This window comes from Acinonyx jubatus, chromosome B1 (genome assembly GCF_027475565.1).
Source record: "Acinonyx jubatus isolate Ajub_Pintada_27869175 chromosome B1, VMU_Ajub_asm_v1.0, whole genome shotgun sequence".
In the NCBI taxonomy this organism is placed as follows: Eukaryota; Metazoa; Chordata; class Mammalia; order Carnivora; family Felidae; genus Acinonyx; species Acinonyx jubatus.
Genome location: NC_069382.1, coordinates 21,319,499 through 21,335,927, shown reverse-complemented (window position 1 = coordinate 21,335,927; position 16,429 = coordinate 21,319,499). Strand labels below are relative to the sequence as shown.

At 35.5% G+C, this 16,429-nt stretch overlaps 1 long non-coding RNA gene across 2 annotated transcripts in view; it reads right to left on the bottom strand.

Annotated features, from left to right (window-relative positions):
• LOC113604705 (uncharacterized) overlaps positions 1-16,429 on the bottom strand; it is a 219,172-nt gene that overhangs the window by 128,382 nt on the left and 74,361 nt on the right. For both annotated transcript variants that reach the window (XR_008295881.1, XR_008295882.1), the window contains exon 3: positions 9,503-9,618. This is a non-coding gene — a long non-coding RNA (uncharacterized LOC113604705). The remainder of the gene's footprint in view (positions 1-9,502; positions 9,619-16,429) is intronic.

Genomic DNA, 16,429 nt, shown 5'->3' with positions numbered 1-16,429 from the left:
TCATTAGAAAAGTCAATTCTTTCTTTCATGAAACATAGATAATGAACATTTACATTCTTTTAGTCTCATGCTTACACTATATGCAAGGGCCTTAGCTACTCCTTGAAAAACACTCGAAAATAGTTGAGGAAGCTGAAAAACATAAAAAATATATATACAACAGAATGAAAAGATGACAAAGCTAATTTGCTTCACAAGAACAGAGTTTAAAGGTTAAATAAACAAATTAAGAAACTGAAATTTCACTCTATTAATTTATATTAAGGGATATAATTGTATAAATTAATCACGTAAGTTTAAGAACTTAAAACCTCAAATATAAACATCATCAGGAATTTGATAAATGAGTATCTTTGTATGGAAATAGCAGATATTCTCCAAATTACATTAAAAATGCCATGTGATAAAATAAACAAACATTAAAAAAATTTTTGAAGATGCCTGGGTAGCTCAGTCAGTCAGGCACTGGATTACAGCTCAAGCCATGACATTGTGGTTCCTGAGTTCTAGCTCCGCATTGGGCTCTGTGCTGACAGCTCAGAGCCTAGAGTCTGCTTTTGATTCTCTTTCTCTGTGCCCTGCCCACTCATAATCTCTCTCAAAAATAAACATTAAAAAAATTAAAATAAAAAAATGCTATGCAATGTTTCTTTTTGTTTGATTTCCTTAGATTTTTTTTGCAGTATTTTTTTTATTTGTATTAGTAAGAAGTGAAGATAAAAAAACAAATTTACAAATTTAGGGCTATTTTATCTGCTAGTAATAGAAAAGAGGGAAATCAAGGATGAAGGAAAGGGGAAAATATTAACAGAGTTTTAGGAAATGAGGGGATGGATAAAATAAAGTTATGTTACCATTTGAAAACAGGAGGGCAAGGACAAAAGCGGTTAGTGGAGTCAGATATGAGCACCCCATGTATGTATGCACTCAGGTATGAGGTTAAAGTTACATCATTCTGTTTGTTGGGGAGCTTCTTAAAGGAACCACCCTAACCAAAGCTATATATGCAAAATGCCTTTCTTAACTATAATATAGGGCTTACAAAACTTACTGAAATATTTTCCTTTCCAATTATTTAAATTTGTCATCTCTCGGGGCGCTTGGGTGCTTCAGTAGGTTGAGTGTCCAACTTTGGCTCAGGTCATGATCTCGCAGTTTGAGCCCTGCGTCAGGGTCTGTGCTGACAGCTCAGATCCTGGAACCTGCTTAAGATTCTGTGTCTTCCTCTCTCTCTGCCCCTCCCCCACTTGCACTGTCTCTCTCTCTCTCTCTTAAAAACATTGAAAAAATAAAAATCAATCAATTAATCCATTTCTCAACTCTCAAGTAGAACAGAAAATGAATGTTAACCCAATGGGTACTATTAAAATCCATAAAATCTCTCTCTCCCGACAAAAGCCCCTCCCCACAAAACTTCTAGGTCTTCGTGCTTCTCAGAATCCAGTCTATAAAATCAGGTAGAATTTTAGATGAGTTCTCAGTAGAGACTTTCCTTCTGTCTCCTTTGAAAAGATTTTCAAATCTAATTCACTGTCAGTATTTGAGGAATTTATACATTGATAATAATGTCAAAGGAATTATCTTTACTTCAAGTTATAGTTATCTGGTTTTTGATATTTATTATATATTGCTTGTTTTTATGATTTTACAGTATTATATCAGGGGATGCTTAAATTTCTAGCAATGCTAAATCTCTTACCTAAAATAGTAGCAAGTCAGCCATAATAATTGTTAGTATTTCTAAAACCCAATCCTGTTTTCACATGAAGGACTTTAAACTTATTTGTCTACCCTGCCTGAAATGCTCATTCCCAGGGTCTTTATATGGATGGCTCCGTCTAAACTTTCAAATCTGTGAATAAATGTTTCCTTTAAAGAAAAGTCTTCCCTGATTATCCTATCAAACATAACACTCCCCAGTCAACCTCTATCCCAGGACACTATTTAATCTTCTTTGATGCACTTCACACTTCCTCAAACCATGTTATATATTTGGTCATGTGTTGATTATGCCTTTTCCTACTAGAAGAGCGAACTAAGAGAAGGAGCCTTCTAACATTTACTATGCACCTGAATCCCTGGGAGGGATGTTTGAAAACTGGTATGCACACAGTATTTTTTGATGTCTTGAACGAATAAAGGCATTTAGGGATAAAATCAATATATGATTATCATCTTATTCTTTGGTAGAAGTTAGAGGTTAACATCTTGAGGTCCCTAAAGTCACTTCCTGAGTTTGGATCCTGATACGGTATTTACCATCTGTGTGGCCTTCAGTTTGCTAATGTTCAAAAAGGAAAAAAGAAACACTGCTGTATAGAATTATAGTAAACGCAAGTAAACGAGTTATTGTGCATAGCAAAAAGGATTACAATATGTGATTTATCTTTGCCATTAATAACAAAAAATCAAACAATTTTATTGATAGAGTAATGTACGAAGGATTTTCTAGATAAGTCAAAGCAAAAGAATTGAGAGTATGATTATATTATTCACTAAAGACATTAGAAATGGCATATTCTAAATTAACTATAAAAGGCAGAGCATATGTATAAAAAAATAAATCAATCTATAATGCCCTTGAATTTCAGAAAAACAAAATTAAAAAAAAAAAAAAAACAAAAACAACGACTGAGAATACAGCGAACCATCTAAAATACAGCACTTTTCATCTACTTGTGAAATAACAATGTAAAAGCTCAGCAAAGAAAGCAAGATTATGCATATTCATATAATGCTTCAGTGAACATGATAAATGAAACATAACCACAAAATCATTCATGGGCTATGACATGATTACATTTCTTTCCACAGTTACCTGAAAACAAAGATTACTATGTAAAATATTTCTATGTTTTCAGAAGAAAAAAGTTTAAATTTCTAAGTGAAGGCAAAAATAGAGTACATATTTTAAAAAATTGTCAAATATTACATGATTTCAACGTACTGTTTTTTAATTAAGAAAGTTTGATTGAAACACAAAATCTTATGAGAAAAAAATTACTTGATTCTCTGATATTTAAAAATATAGCTTTAGCATTGCTTAACAATAAACAACAAATTATTGCTCAATCTTGCCCTAATTCTTGTTTTTTTGTTGAACATTTGTGATTGTCTATCATGGTTTATTCTTGGCAAATTCCAAATGTTGAGGTTGTTCCAAGCTCTGTCTATGTTCCAAATGGAGGGAGTCTCAGTCAGCACCTAATTTTTGGCTGACTGGAAGCTAAAACCTCAGGCAGCAGCTTTAAGGTATGAACATATATACAGTCTTGTGGGACCCCAATTGTAAATCCTGCTGGCCTCTAGACCAGGTGATCTGGAGGTATTCCCTGGGTTAGTTGGAAATATCAGAGATCTAGACAAGTGTATAGTTTCTTTCTGGGAGGTACCATAAAGGCTGAACAACAGTACAAATATGCAATCCCAAGCCCACATTCCCTGAGAACACCCCTCTAGCCTCTAGGTATGTGACAAACCAGAATCCTGCCAGCCTCAGGCCAAGTTCCTGAATAAGAAAACAGGCCTCCTTTAAATAAAGACTGGGGATGTGTTCAGTCTTGTCTGTGCAGTGCCCTTGTGGTAGTCTACCAAGAACGGTCTCTTCAGTTGTTACTGTCCCATAGGCCCCAGGAGCAGAAGCTTCCCTATCAAACAGAGCCAGGTGATTAAGGACCACCCCTTAGGTAGACTGCACATGCTCACTGGTTTTAGTGAGACACGGGGAGAGCAGAGGTCCAGGGCATGCATGCCAGCTTTACAGTGGGTAAGCAGGAGAGTACAGGCTCTACATGCACCTGCTGGCACTAGCAAAGCAGAGAGAAGGCACAAAACTGGCACCCTCTAGTACCTCTGTCCCTTGAGAGAGTCCCAACAGGTCTCTGCCCTGTGGCAGATACTACAAGATTAACATGTGAATCTTCTTTACATATAATCTAGATGTCTTTCAAATTGCTGCTTTTGACCTGGGCCCAACTTCAAGTGAGTATGTGCAATCTCTGAAGGCAGTATCTCCACTCCCTCCAGCCTTTTGGGTCTCCTAAATTTTAGCCCCATTGGTTTTCAAAGCTGGACATTAGAGGACTCATCTCTAGTGCAGATCCCAAGAGTTGGGGTGCTGGATGTGAGACCAAAAAAAAAAAAAAAAAACCCTGGTCCTCAGGGAGAACCTTCAGATTTGTAAGATACCTTTCAATGTGTGTCACCAAGCCTCAGGTAGGGTTTTTGTTGAGACTATGTCTCTGCCTCTCCTACCTATTTCAGTGTGGCCTTTTAAAATTATTGTAAAGAAGCTGGTCAGCCAATTTTTAAGTCTTTTTCAGAGGGAATTGTCTCATATACAGTTGTAGGTTTGGTGTGTCTGTGGAAGACAGGTGAGTTTAAGATATTCCTATGCTGCATCTTAGTCCACCCTGCCCCCCACCCCCTGGCATTCATTTTTATATACACACATACTCCTGTTTGTGACCAGTGAAGCAAATTTGGGTGAACAAATGTGGCAAGAATAAGTGGATCAACGTGAAAATGAAAGAGTGGTTAAACACGTTTGTATATGTTTTTTTATAAACAAAAATAATTCATAGCAATTGTAGGAAAATTCCGAAGTATAGAAAATTAGACAGAAAATAATAGTCGTCCATATCCCCACCAGATAATAAACACCAAAATATTTCATGATATATCCCTCAAATCTTTTTCTCTTACTTTCTACAATTTCTTTTAGAACTATATTAACATATGTAAATAATTATATATATCAAAAGCCCACAAACAGTATCAAATATATAAATATTCCATACAATATAAATATTAAATAATTTAAATAAATTCATAAATGTCAAAATAATTGGATTCATTTGAAAATATAATCTAAATTTTTCACTTAAAGCTATAAACTAATCTGCTTTTAAATTTTTGTTTAAGTTCTATTTATTTATTTTGAGAGAGAGAGAGAGAGAGATGAGTGAGGGAGGGGAAGAGAGAGAGGGAGAGAGAGAATCCCAAGCAGGCTCTGCACTGTCAGCACAGAGCCTGACGTGGGGCTGGAACCATGAGATCATGACCTGAGCCCTGATCAAGAGCCAGACATTCAATTGACTGAGCCACCCAGGTGCCCCTAGGGCAATCTGTAAAATAAATAAATATGCATAGCCAACCATTATTAATTCATTAATTTAAATTAATTAATGCCAAATGGTAAGTTATTTGAACAATTATAAGTTTTCACTTTTAATATAAGCTGATTACACTCTTGTATATATAATTTATGTTCATAAGTGCATTTCATATCATTTCTTTAGAATAACCTACCAGTTGTAAAATCGTTTGGATAAAGAGAGTGTATTTATCCCCACTGTCAGTCTGGGTTCTCCGGAAGCAGATGTTAAAATTAAGTTGGTGGTACAAGATTTTTACTAGGAATAAATAGCTGTGAAAGGAAGGGAGGCAGCAGGACTGAACAGAGGAGGTTGGTCAGCAGTGTAGGTCCAACATTTATTTATTTATTTTCTCAGTGCCTATTCATGTCTTTTGTTGTTTTTTTCTTTCGGTGTGTTCATCTTATTTCTTTTTAGGAGTTTATCATGTATTAAAGATATTAATCTTTTCTGTCTCATTGTATTTTGCAAATAATTATATAGGACCCACTTCTAACATTAACAGTACAATCTATTTAGGTATTTTTTTAATTTTAATTTTATTATTTTTAATTTACATCCAAATTAGTTAGCATATAGTGCAACAATGATTTCAGGAATAGATTCCTTAATGCCCCTTAACCATTTAGCCCATCCCCCCTCCCACAACCCCTCCAGTAACCCTCTGTTTGTTCTCCATATTTTAGAGTCTCTTCTGTTTTGTCCCCCTCCCTGTTTTTATATTATTTTTGCTTCCCTTCCCTTGCGTTCATCTGTCTTGTGTCTTAAAGTCCTCATATGAGTGAAGTCATATGATATTTGTCTTTCTCTAATTTCTCTTAGCATAATACCCTCTAGTTCCATCCATGTAGTTGCAAATGGCAAGATTTCATTCCTTTTTATTGTCAAGTTATACTCCATTGTATATATATATACCACATCTTCTTTATCCATTCATCCATCAATGGACATTTGGGCTCTTTCCATACTTTGGCTATTGATGATAGGGCTGCTATAAATATTGGGGTGCATGTGCCCCTTTGAAACAGCATACCTGTATTCCTTGGAGAAATAGTTAGTAGTAGTAGTAGGGTTGTATGGTAGGTCTATTTTTAATTTTTTGAGGAACCTCCATACTGTTTTCCAGACTGGCTGCACCAGTTTGCGTTCCCTCTATTTAGGTAATATTAACATACCTTTAACACCAATTTTATATGCTGTTATAAAAGTTTGTTTATCTTATTTTTTTAAATTTTTATTTATTTTTGAGACAGGAAGAGACAGAGTGTGAGCAGGGGAGGGGCAGAGAGAGAGGGAGAGGGAAACAGAATCCAAAGCAGGCTCCAGGTTCTAACCATTAAGCACAGAGCCTGACACGGGGCTCAAACCATGAACAGCAAGATCATGACCTGAGCCAAAGTCGGACACCACCCAGGCGTCCTTATCTTATTTTCATACTTGCTATTTCTTGGAAATAAAAGTATTAATTTTTTTTTGCATGTTGTAACTTGCTACTTTACTACATTTTCTTATTCAAATAATTTGAATGGATTCTCATGATTTCTTGGTATGCAGGCTTGGCATCTATAAACTTTACCTATTCTCAAGCATCAATTATTTGATATCAACCAATTCCAATACAGCCTGGTACCACAATGAAATGATACAGTGGGGAGTTCTTGGGGGATGGAATAAGTGTATTCTGCTTGCCTGAAGAATGTGATTATTTGTTATCAGATGGTAAGACTATAATAGTCTGTGGACCCTCAAAATGCCAGAGAAATACTTCTGGTTCCACGTGTGTCATAGACTCTAAGTCTCAAGTTCTCTTTTGTCTGGCAAAAGAGTGGATGCAGGATTAAGATAAGAGATGGCTAATGTCGGGGCGGGGTGGGGAGACAAGAGTCCTGAATAAGGGTCCTTGCCCCTAATTTTTTCAGACCAGAAGGCTTGCAAACATGTTGGGCGTATACAAAGAGAAAAAAGAAACTAGGAACATTAACTTGGGGATGTACGGGGGAAAAGGGGATTTTGAAGATATAGAGTATTTGGGGTTTGGGTCAATATAAAACAAAATCTGGGCACCGGGCAGATGGGTAGATGGTTGTTAACAGCAGACAGGAGGCACCATGCCTATTTATCTTTGCTAGCCTAGAGGATGAGACAGATAGGGAGCATAACCTCACGGTTAATAAGGCACCTTTTCTTTTGTTAACTATCTCCACTCCAGGCTGCTTTGCCTGCAGTACAGTGGTCCATAGTCCAGTTCACCAATTTACCTAACCTGGCCCTATTCTCTTATGAAAGCAGCTTTCTGCTATAGTACTAAATTTGGGGGTGCTTTCACCCTGAATATCTAATTTTGTTATTCCTATGTATTGGGCACCTTGGCACCATTTCTATTTCAGGCCTTTGCCTCTCCCTATTTTGGGGGGCTCTTCACCCCCTCCCTATTTGGGGGTGCCTTTGCACCTCCCTATTCCTGACACCTTTGTGCCTCCCTATTCTTGAGGTGTCTTTGCACTCCCCATTCTTGGGGTGCCAATTTGGTTTACCCAACCTCGGCTGTGAGCATTTTATGGCTTTGTATTTCTTTATGCCTTGTTAACCCACTGGTGTAAGCCCGGGGGATTCCTAAGCTTATCCCCCACACAGGTGCTCTTCCAGGACTTTGTCACACCTTCTCAACATAGGAGAGAAACAATGTGACAATCTCTACAAATGCACTACTGGATAAATGACCCTACATTCCAAGACTAGGTCATCAACAGTGGCTTTGTATTTACCTGGCTCTTTCTCTCAGGATGCTTACCCCTGGAATGCCTAGGCAAACTCTGTCCACATAGAAGCCCACTCATATGTGGTGTGCTCAATAATGACTGGTTAAATATGCATACAAGAAAAAAATGTTCTATTTTTTGTCCTTCAATTTTATTTCACCTAATATTACTGTTCTTCTTTATTTCTGTTCAAATAATGTACATTTTATCATTAGAAATCTAGTGAGTTTTTTTTTTTTACATAGATTTCTTTTATAAAGCATTAATTGGATCTTAATTTTTGGCACCATGTGAATATATGTCTTTAGTAGGAAAGTAGAATTCACACTGACTGCCACGATCGCTATGCTTGTGTTTCACTCTTACATAATTTTATGATGGTTTAACATTTTCATGTGTAATTAAATATATTACTTTAGCCATATGAATTATATTATTCTGGTATTATGGAATTTATTTAATGGAGCACTTCATTCAATTTTTAATTCTTCTGGAAGTTGTGTTCAAGTTAAAAAATACATTTGTCTATTTTTCTATTTGCATCAATATATAAATGATACTTATTGACTTTCAACCCTACATAAAACCCAGTAATTAGTTATCACTTATTATTTATCACAACCAGTCATACTGCTAAGTATTTTGTAAGTAGGTCTCTTGATCTTCGTAAAACGTGTATGAGATAGGTATTGTTTTTATTTCTATTTATTTTCAGGGAAATTAAGTAACGTCAAGATCACAAAGGTTCACTCAAAGAGAAAACTGGAATTCAATTAAACGTGTCCCATTCCTACACTACAAGTTCTTGATCGCTACATTCTATTGCTATAATTTATACTCCTCCTTCACCAGTGTAACTTGGAGAATGCCTTATCACACATCTCAAATATTACCTCTCCACACACACACACACAGAATGTGAAATTCTCTCTGACTTCCCAAACATGATTACTTGTCCCTTTTTGTGTTTCCCATCACTTGCTACATCTGCGAACACTTACCATGATATTTTTTACTAATGGTTGTCTGCCTGCTTCTTGAACCATATAGTGAACTGCCCTTACTCTGCTTTCTCAAAGTCTGCCATGATCATTTACCCATAATAGGTCATGGGTGAGTCTCATCCATTATACATATGAATAGTTGAATATATTGTCCTGTTTAACTGGAACTACACAACCAAGAGAGTTCTCAAATATGCCTGTGTTAAAATTAAATGTTTTATCAGTATTTAATGTATTCAATAAAAGAAAATCCAGACTGAACCAAATTTATGTTACAAACTACTTAATGCAGATGGTATAGAACTGTCATAATTGTTTCTGTGCTTATGCAGATTGTTTTTGGTGATAAAGGTATGCAAAATATATTAGAATATACCAAAGCAAAATGAAACATAGTACCAAAATATTCTGATCACCATGCTCTCAGGATCTTAGTGAAGAGTATTCTAGCAAAAGCAATGCATGTTGACGTTAGTTGAAAGAAAGAAAGAAAGAAAGAAAGAAAGAAAGAAAGAAAGAAAGAAAGAAAGTTCCTAATTCTAAAATCTCATTGGAATTTTAACTTTGTTTCAATTTCACTCACCATTAACTGCAGACAGGTTGACTCTTCCTGAAGATATGAGAAATAGAGTCCTTTGAAACAGATGAGCTACTGGAGGGCTCTGAAGGGAACAGCAGGGGATCTTCTCTCAAGTCCCACTGTCAAAGATCATTTTCAGTTAATACAACAGGCTCGACTATACCACACTGTAATGCTTTCAATTATATTTATAGTGCTTATAATTATAATTATAGTTTTATAGTTTAGAGAACAAATGATCCAAAATTATTTCCATTGAAATTACTATCTATTAAAGCAGAAGACCTTATTAAAGAAATTAACCTTTGTACAAAAATATGAACAAAGAGTGATTAAAGAAGTGCTCATGATTCACTTCTACTTCAGATATTATCCCATTCAAAAGCATTCTGATTTCCATGCAGTCTATACACTGGTAATGAACTGGAGTAGTTATGCCTATGTTCTTCATGCAGATGATAAACTGAGAACAAGAATTATATTGTCTCATGATACATATTTTACTTTCTTGCAATTAGTGCCCCTGAGTCATAAACATAGTAGGCAAAATTTCCAACATCTTATAATGATAAAAAATATATTTACCATATAGTCAATACATCAACTGAGTTTCATACTTTACCTTCCTATAACAAATATTTTATATAATTCTATAAATATATGTAAAAACATACCATAACACTTAGCCTGATTGGCAAATGAAAAGTGGTACCACTGTAATATTTTCAAAGTAATTAAAAATTAAACAAGTAAGGAAGTAGTCAACAGTAATAAACTATGAATAGATTTCATATATACTTGAAGATTTTAAATCTTATATATGTAAAGCTTCTACATTTTTGTTGTTCACCACTACCTTTTCCTTACAAAATACAATAAAGTTTTTTAAAGTTGGGTCAGTGAGACTTAGAAGTTACTATACTGTTGCTTTAAATTAGACAATAATGCGATGGAAAGCAGTATTTTCACAAAACTTTTAAAGTGTATTAGTTTATAATCTTCTGACATACATATTTTTCCAGTTTATATCAGAAAATTATAATGAATGAAAAGCAGTATCACCTGTAGTCTTAGCACAGAGCAATAAATACCACTTTTTTTTACTATACTATTATATTTAAGATATATTTAAATAAAGGATTTTTTTCCACAAAAAATGCTGAGAACATTAGTTATTAAATAAGCACACATTTTATTTTTTTAAGTTTATTTATTTATTTTGAGAGAGACAGAGCATACAAGAGCAGGGGAGGGGCAGAAAGACAGGGAGGGAGGGAGGGAGGGAGAGAGAGAGAGAGAGAGAGAGAGAATCCCAAGCAGGTTGCATGCTGTCAGCACAGATCCTGCCTGACTTGGGGCTCGAACTCACAAACACAGATCATGACCTGAGCCCAAATTAAGAGTCAGTTGCTTAATGACTGAGCCACCAAGGCACCCCTATAAGCATACATTTTAAAAGTTTAATCAAAGTTCCCACTTTGATTTACTATGGCTCTTAAACTCTTGAAATGTCATATTTAATTTTCCTAATTATTAAAACAATAAATACCTATTTTGGAAGATACAGAAAAAATTAAGAAGCAAATTAAAAAATTTAATTGTTATTTGATATTCAAAGACTGAGTGAAAATAATTCTGTAAGTTTTTTAATAGAAACATCTCCATTTGTATATTCCAAAAGACAAAGAAAATGATGTAGTCAAAAATTCCTGAATAAAAACTGAAGCATTAAAATTAACAGGTACAAACCTGGAGATATCACACAAGTAAAGGTAAACATTTGGAACAGGGGAAGCAGTATTCAACTCTGCCCATATGGTGCTCTTCATTTTGAACCACTATGGTACGGCTTTCACACGTCTGAATATATCCAATTAGCCTTCTGCTAAACTTCCAGGAGATGGGGTGAGGCGAATCTTTCATAGGGAATACCCCATGCTAGATAATAATGAATTCCCTTATTCTATCTGAATCCATATAATGTTATCAATTAGAAAGATGACAGGCAGTAACCTGTAACACTAGCTTGTTTTGAAACAGATGGACAATCGAACAAACAATATTTGTTCATTAAAGATTATTAGATACATACATATATAACAAATGCATGTATAAACGTAGCACATATAAATGCATACATAAAGACTTTATAATCTCCTTCAGTAAATCATTCCAAGACTGAATTTTTGATGGTTAAGAATTTTATGGTTTCTTATGACAAGGTAAGAATTTGCACACTTCAAGTCAGGTACTGCCTTCTTATTTCCCAAGAACATAGATCTTTTAGTCATTAAGACATAAGTTAGATGTAGACAGAACCACAGAAGAAGCCAATTCTGTCTTTCATCTTGTCTCTTCTCATTTTCGGTTCACTCTTTTTGTCTCCTATCTAAGAAATCCCCAAAGCCTTTTCCTCACAGCCTCCACCACTAATGTGAAGAACAGGAACCAGCATCCATGCTTTAAGGCCCTCTTAGCTCCAAGGAGCTCTTTTTGTTTTGGAACAGCTACACCCAATGCTACATTAGCTGCCGGTTACAACTTAGTGGTCTGACAAGTTTATACATTACGCTATGTGCGCCACAAATATTGCTACCATCTGTCCCTTTACATCACTATTACAATATCACTGACTGTATTCCTTATGTTCTTTTTATTCCTATGACTTACTCATTCCATACCTGGAGGCCTGTAACTCCTACTCCCCTTCTCCATTTTATCCAAACCCCCACTCCCTTTCCTCAGGCAACCTGAGTTTGTTCTCCGAATTTGTAGTTCTGATTCTGCTTTTTCTTCATTTATTCTTTTTTTCTTTAATTCCACTGATGTGTGATACAGTATTTGTCTTTGTCAGTGTCACTTAACTCACTTAGCCTAACACCCTCTAGGTCCACCCATGTTTCTCAAATGGCATGATCTTATCTTTTTTTATGGCTGTTTAACATTCCATAGTGTGTGTGTCACTTTTTCCTTATCCATTTGTCTACTGGTGGACACTCAGGTCACTTCCATGCCTAGGCTATTATAAATAAAGCTACAATACACATTTATTTTTAATTTTGGGGGGAACCTCTATATTGTTTTCAACAGTATCTGTGCCAATTTACATTCCCACTAACAGTGCACACGGGTTCCTTTTCCTCCACATCTTGTTAACACTTGCTGTTTCTTCTTGATTTTAGCCATTCTGAAAGCTATGAGGCGATATCTCCTGTGGCTTTGATTTGCATTACCCTGATGATGAGTGATGTTGAGCATCTTCTCATGTGTCTGTTGGCCACGTATATGTCTTCTTTGGAAAACTGTCTATTCATGCCCAATGCCCATGTTTTTAACTAGATTGTTTGTGATTTTGGTGTTGAGTTATAATAAGTCCTTTATGTATTTTGGTTGCTAACCTCTTACTAGATATATCATTTACCAATATCTTCTTCCATTCAGTCAGTTTTCTGTTTTCTAAATGATTTCCTATGCTGTGCAAAAGCTTTTTATTTTAATGTAATCCCAATAGTTTCTCCTTGCTTTTATTTCCATTGCCTTAGAAGAGATATATACCAAAATGTTAGTATGGCTCACATCAGAGAAATTACTGTCTATGTTCTCTTTTAGGATTTTTGTAATTTCAGATTTCAGGTTTAGATCTTTAATCCATTTTGAGTTTATTTTCGTGTATGGTGTTAGAAAGTATTTCTTTTTTTAATTTCACTATATCTATTGCTGTCTTTAAATACAGTTCATATTTCCCAACATAGATTACAAAAATCTTGTATGAATACAAATAGTTCTTCTATATGTAGCTGTCCAGTTTTCCCAGCACCATTTATTGAAAAGATGGCCTTTTCCACATCGTATATTCTTGCCTCCTTTGTCATAGATTAATTAAAACAGAAATGGAGGCTTATTTCTGGGGTCCCTACTCTGATCCATTGATCCATGTGTCTATTTTATGCCAGTACCATACTGTTTGGATTACTATGGATTTGTGATACATCTTAAAATATGGAATTATGACAACCCCATCTTTATTCTTCTTTCTCAGGATTGTCTTGGCAATTTGGAGTCTTCCGTATTTCCATGCAAATTTTAGTACTAGTTGTTCTAGTTTTGTGAAAAATGCTCTAAGTGCTTATACACAGCTCAGGTGAGTGTCAAAACAATTTTTGAACTATGTATTAACTTCAATTTACGAATAGGAAAAAAAAGAAGCTCAAAGGATTGTAACTGGTCAAGTTACTAAATAGTGAAGCTAAAATTTCAACCCCGGTTGTCATCTGTGCTTATAAACACTCTAGCATATTGATTTTCTTTAAAAAATTTATACCTGTCTACACATCTCCCCTCAAAGCATTCCTTTCTGAATTACATTTTCTTGTGCTTTCCCTTTGTGACGAAATTAATTAGTGGCTCTTTCTAATGCAGAATTAGTGCATGCTGAAAACCAGAGAAAATTTATTCCAAGGAGTAAATTCAATGATACAAATTTGGGCAGAATGACAGTCTTAGAAAGGAATAACTGAATATACTTGAAATTGTAACACAAAGACCACTGTTTCACTTCCCTCAGTGGTCTGAGGGACCACTTCCTCAGGGCAATTGTAACACTTCCCTCAAATATGTGTTTCTTCAAATTACATTGTAAGTCAGATACCTGAGCCAAAGAATTCACTGGGGGCAGTATTCTTCCAGGGAAGGACAAAGGGCCAAAATGAAGAAGATGGGAAAGAGTCTGAGGTGTATCTATTTGGACTCAGGTTCAGGGATCCAGGGGATCCGTAAAGGACTTAAAACATGGGGGAGCATAGTTCCATATCTGGGAAAAGAAGCTTTAACTAATACGCCCACAAATACAGATGTGTTCTCACCAAAAGATGAATGCCAGAAAAAAGGACTGTTTTCAACCTACAGTAAAGGCAATTACCCAAAGCAAGCGAAGCATTAACCTAAACTAAAGTCAGGATTGGGAACTGCAAAAATAATAAAAACAAAGGAATCAGGATTTTAAATTATTCATCTGAGTTGAAGTCTTAAGGAATCTAAAGTAAGTAGGAGTCAAAACATAAAGTGAGGCATACAGGCTTGCAAATGGGGAATTAGCTATTTATACTACATTGTTTCAGTACTCCACGCTCTCTTGAAATATAATCCCATCAGTTTTTGATGCATACCACACCATATCAAAACACAATGGCCTAAAATAACACACATAGATTGTTTCTTATATTCTATGGCTTCATCTGGTGATTCTTTTGGTCTTGGCTAGCTGAATGGGGCTGAGTGGAGTAGCAAAACTTTACTTACTGGAAAGGATTGCTGTGACAGCAACTGTCTCATTCTCTTTCATCACACAGTGGAAGAAGGGTTTCTAGCAGCTAGAGAAGGTTAGTGACAAGGGGGTCTCTACTTGCATTTACATCTGCTAACTTCCCACTGGTGAAAGCAAGTTGGTTGGCCAGACTAGCATTCAAATGGGACAACCAGCAATGTCACATTGCAAAAGGGTGTACTTGCAGGAATGGGAGACATTTGTGGTCATTTTGGAATCTAACAAAATATTCTATAACTAAAGGCTAAATTTACTGAAGTTTTAAATGTTTTTCCAGTGTTAAGAAATAAGAACACACATCCTGGGGCGCCTGGGTGGCGCAGTCGGTTAAGCATCCGACTTCAGCCAGGTCACGATCTCGCGGTCCGGGAGTTCGAGCCCCGCGTCAGGCTCTAGGCTGATGGCTCAGAGCCTGGAGCCTGTTTCCGATTCTGTGTCTCCCTCTCTCTCTGCCCCTCCCCCGTTCATGCTCTGTCTCTCTCTGTCCCAAAAATAAAAATAAACGTTGAAAAAAAAATTAAAAAAAAAAAAAGAACACACATCCTATTTACTTCCTCAGTTTCGCTGGGTTTTGCAGGAACCTTCTAACATCAAAACCACTTGAACATTAATGCAAGAAAACCATAATCATACAGCTAGCAGGCAGAGAATGTTTACCAAAGTCCCCACATATTCCACAACTTAAGAATGGCATAAGACATTGCTATTAGATTGTAAATAATTCCAACTCTGTTTTACAGATACAAGTATCTCACAGAGTCAGTCATGAAAAAGTAATAACTCTTTTAGAATCGGGCTCAATTTATAGGCACTTTTCTGAATGATTTTCCAAAATACACATACTAATATATTTTTTAAAGGTCTGAAAGTAACCATATAATGCTGTTAAAGATAGAGACGATTATGGGATAGTATTATGTTAGTATTCACTCAGTTACTTTACTAAAAAGTGATGATAATGTCTTTAGATAGGAGATACCGTTCTCTTTACTTTGCAGATAATTTGCTGGAATCTTCTGTCATTTGATGACTTTAACAATGCCTTGCACATAATCAATTACAACCTCAGCTACCATATCATCTCCATTATTGGACCGGTGGAGTAGATGTCACAGTTTTAAATTTATATGTAAAATGTTCTGCACTGAAGACTTCTAGCATTCTGTAAGAATATTCAATTTGAATAATAGTAGCTTACAAATGCAGTTTTTTCTGCATCACCAAAAGGTAAATAACATCATTTGATTTCAATTAAATAAAGTGACAGTAAAATCTTTGTAAGCAAAAATGTAACAATAAAAATACATTAGGATGGAAATTAATAGGCACACCATAACTTATGCTTTAGGATGCATTAGAATGCATGTCAGCTGCTGCAATTTCATTTCTTAAAATACAAAACAAACTTTATTCACTAAATTCATGACAGAAAGGAATCCTGAAAAATTATACTTCTTTACAATGTCTAACTCCAATATGCTTTCCACTAGGTAAATGTTTGATTCACAGAAGACTCAGAAAATATGTAACACAGATGTATGCTAGCTAGAAGGTACTGATGAGAATGAAGTGATTAGATCTCTAAATTACTCTCATTCTTTAATTCA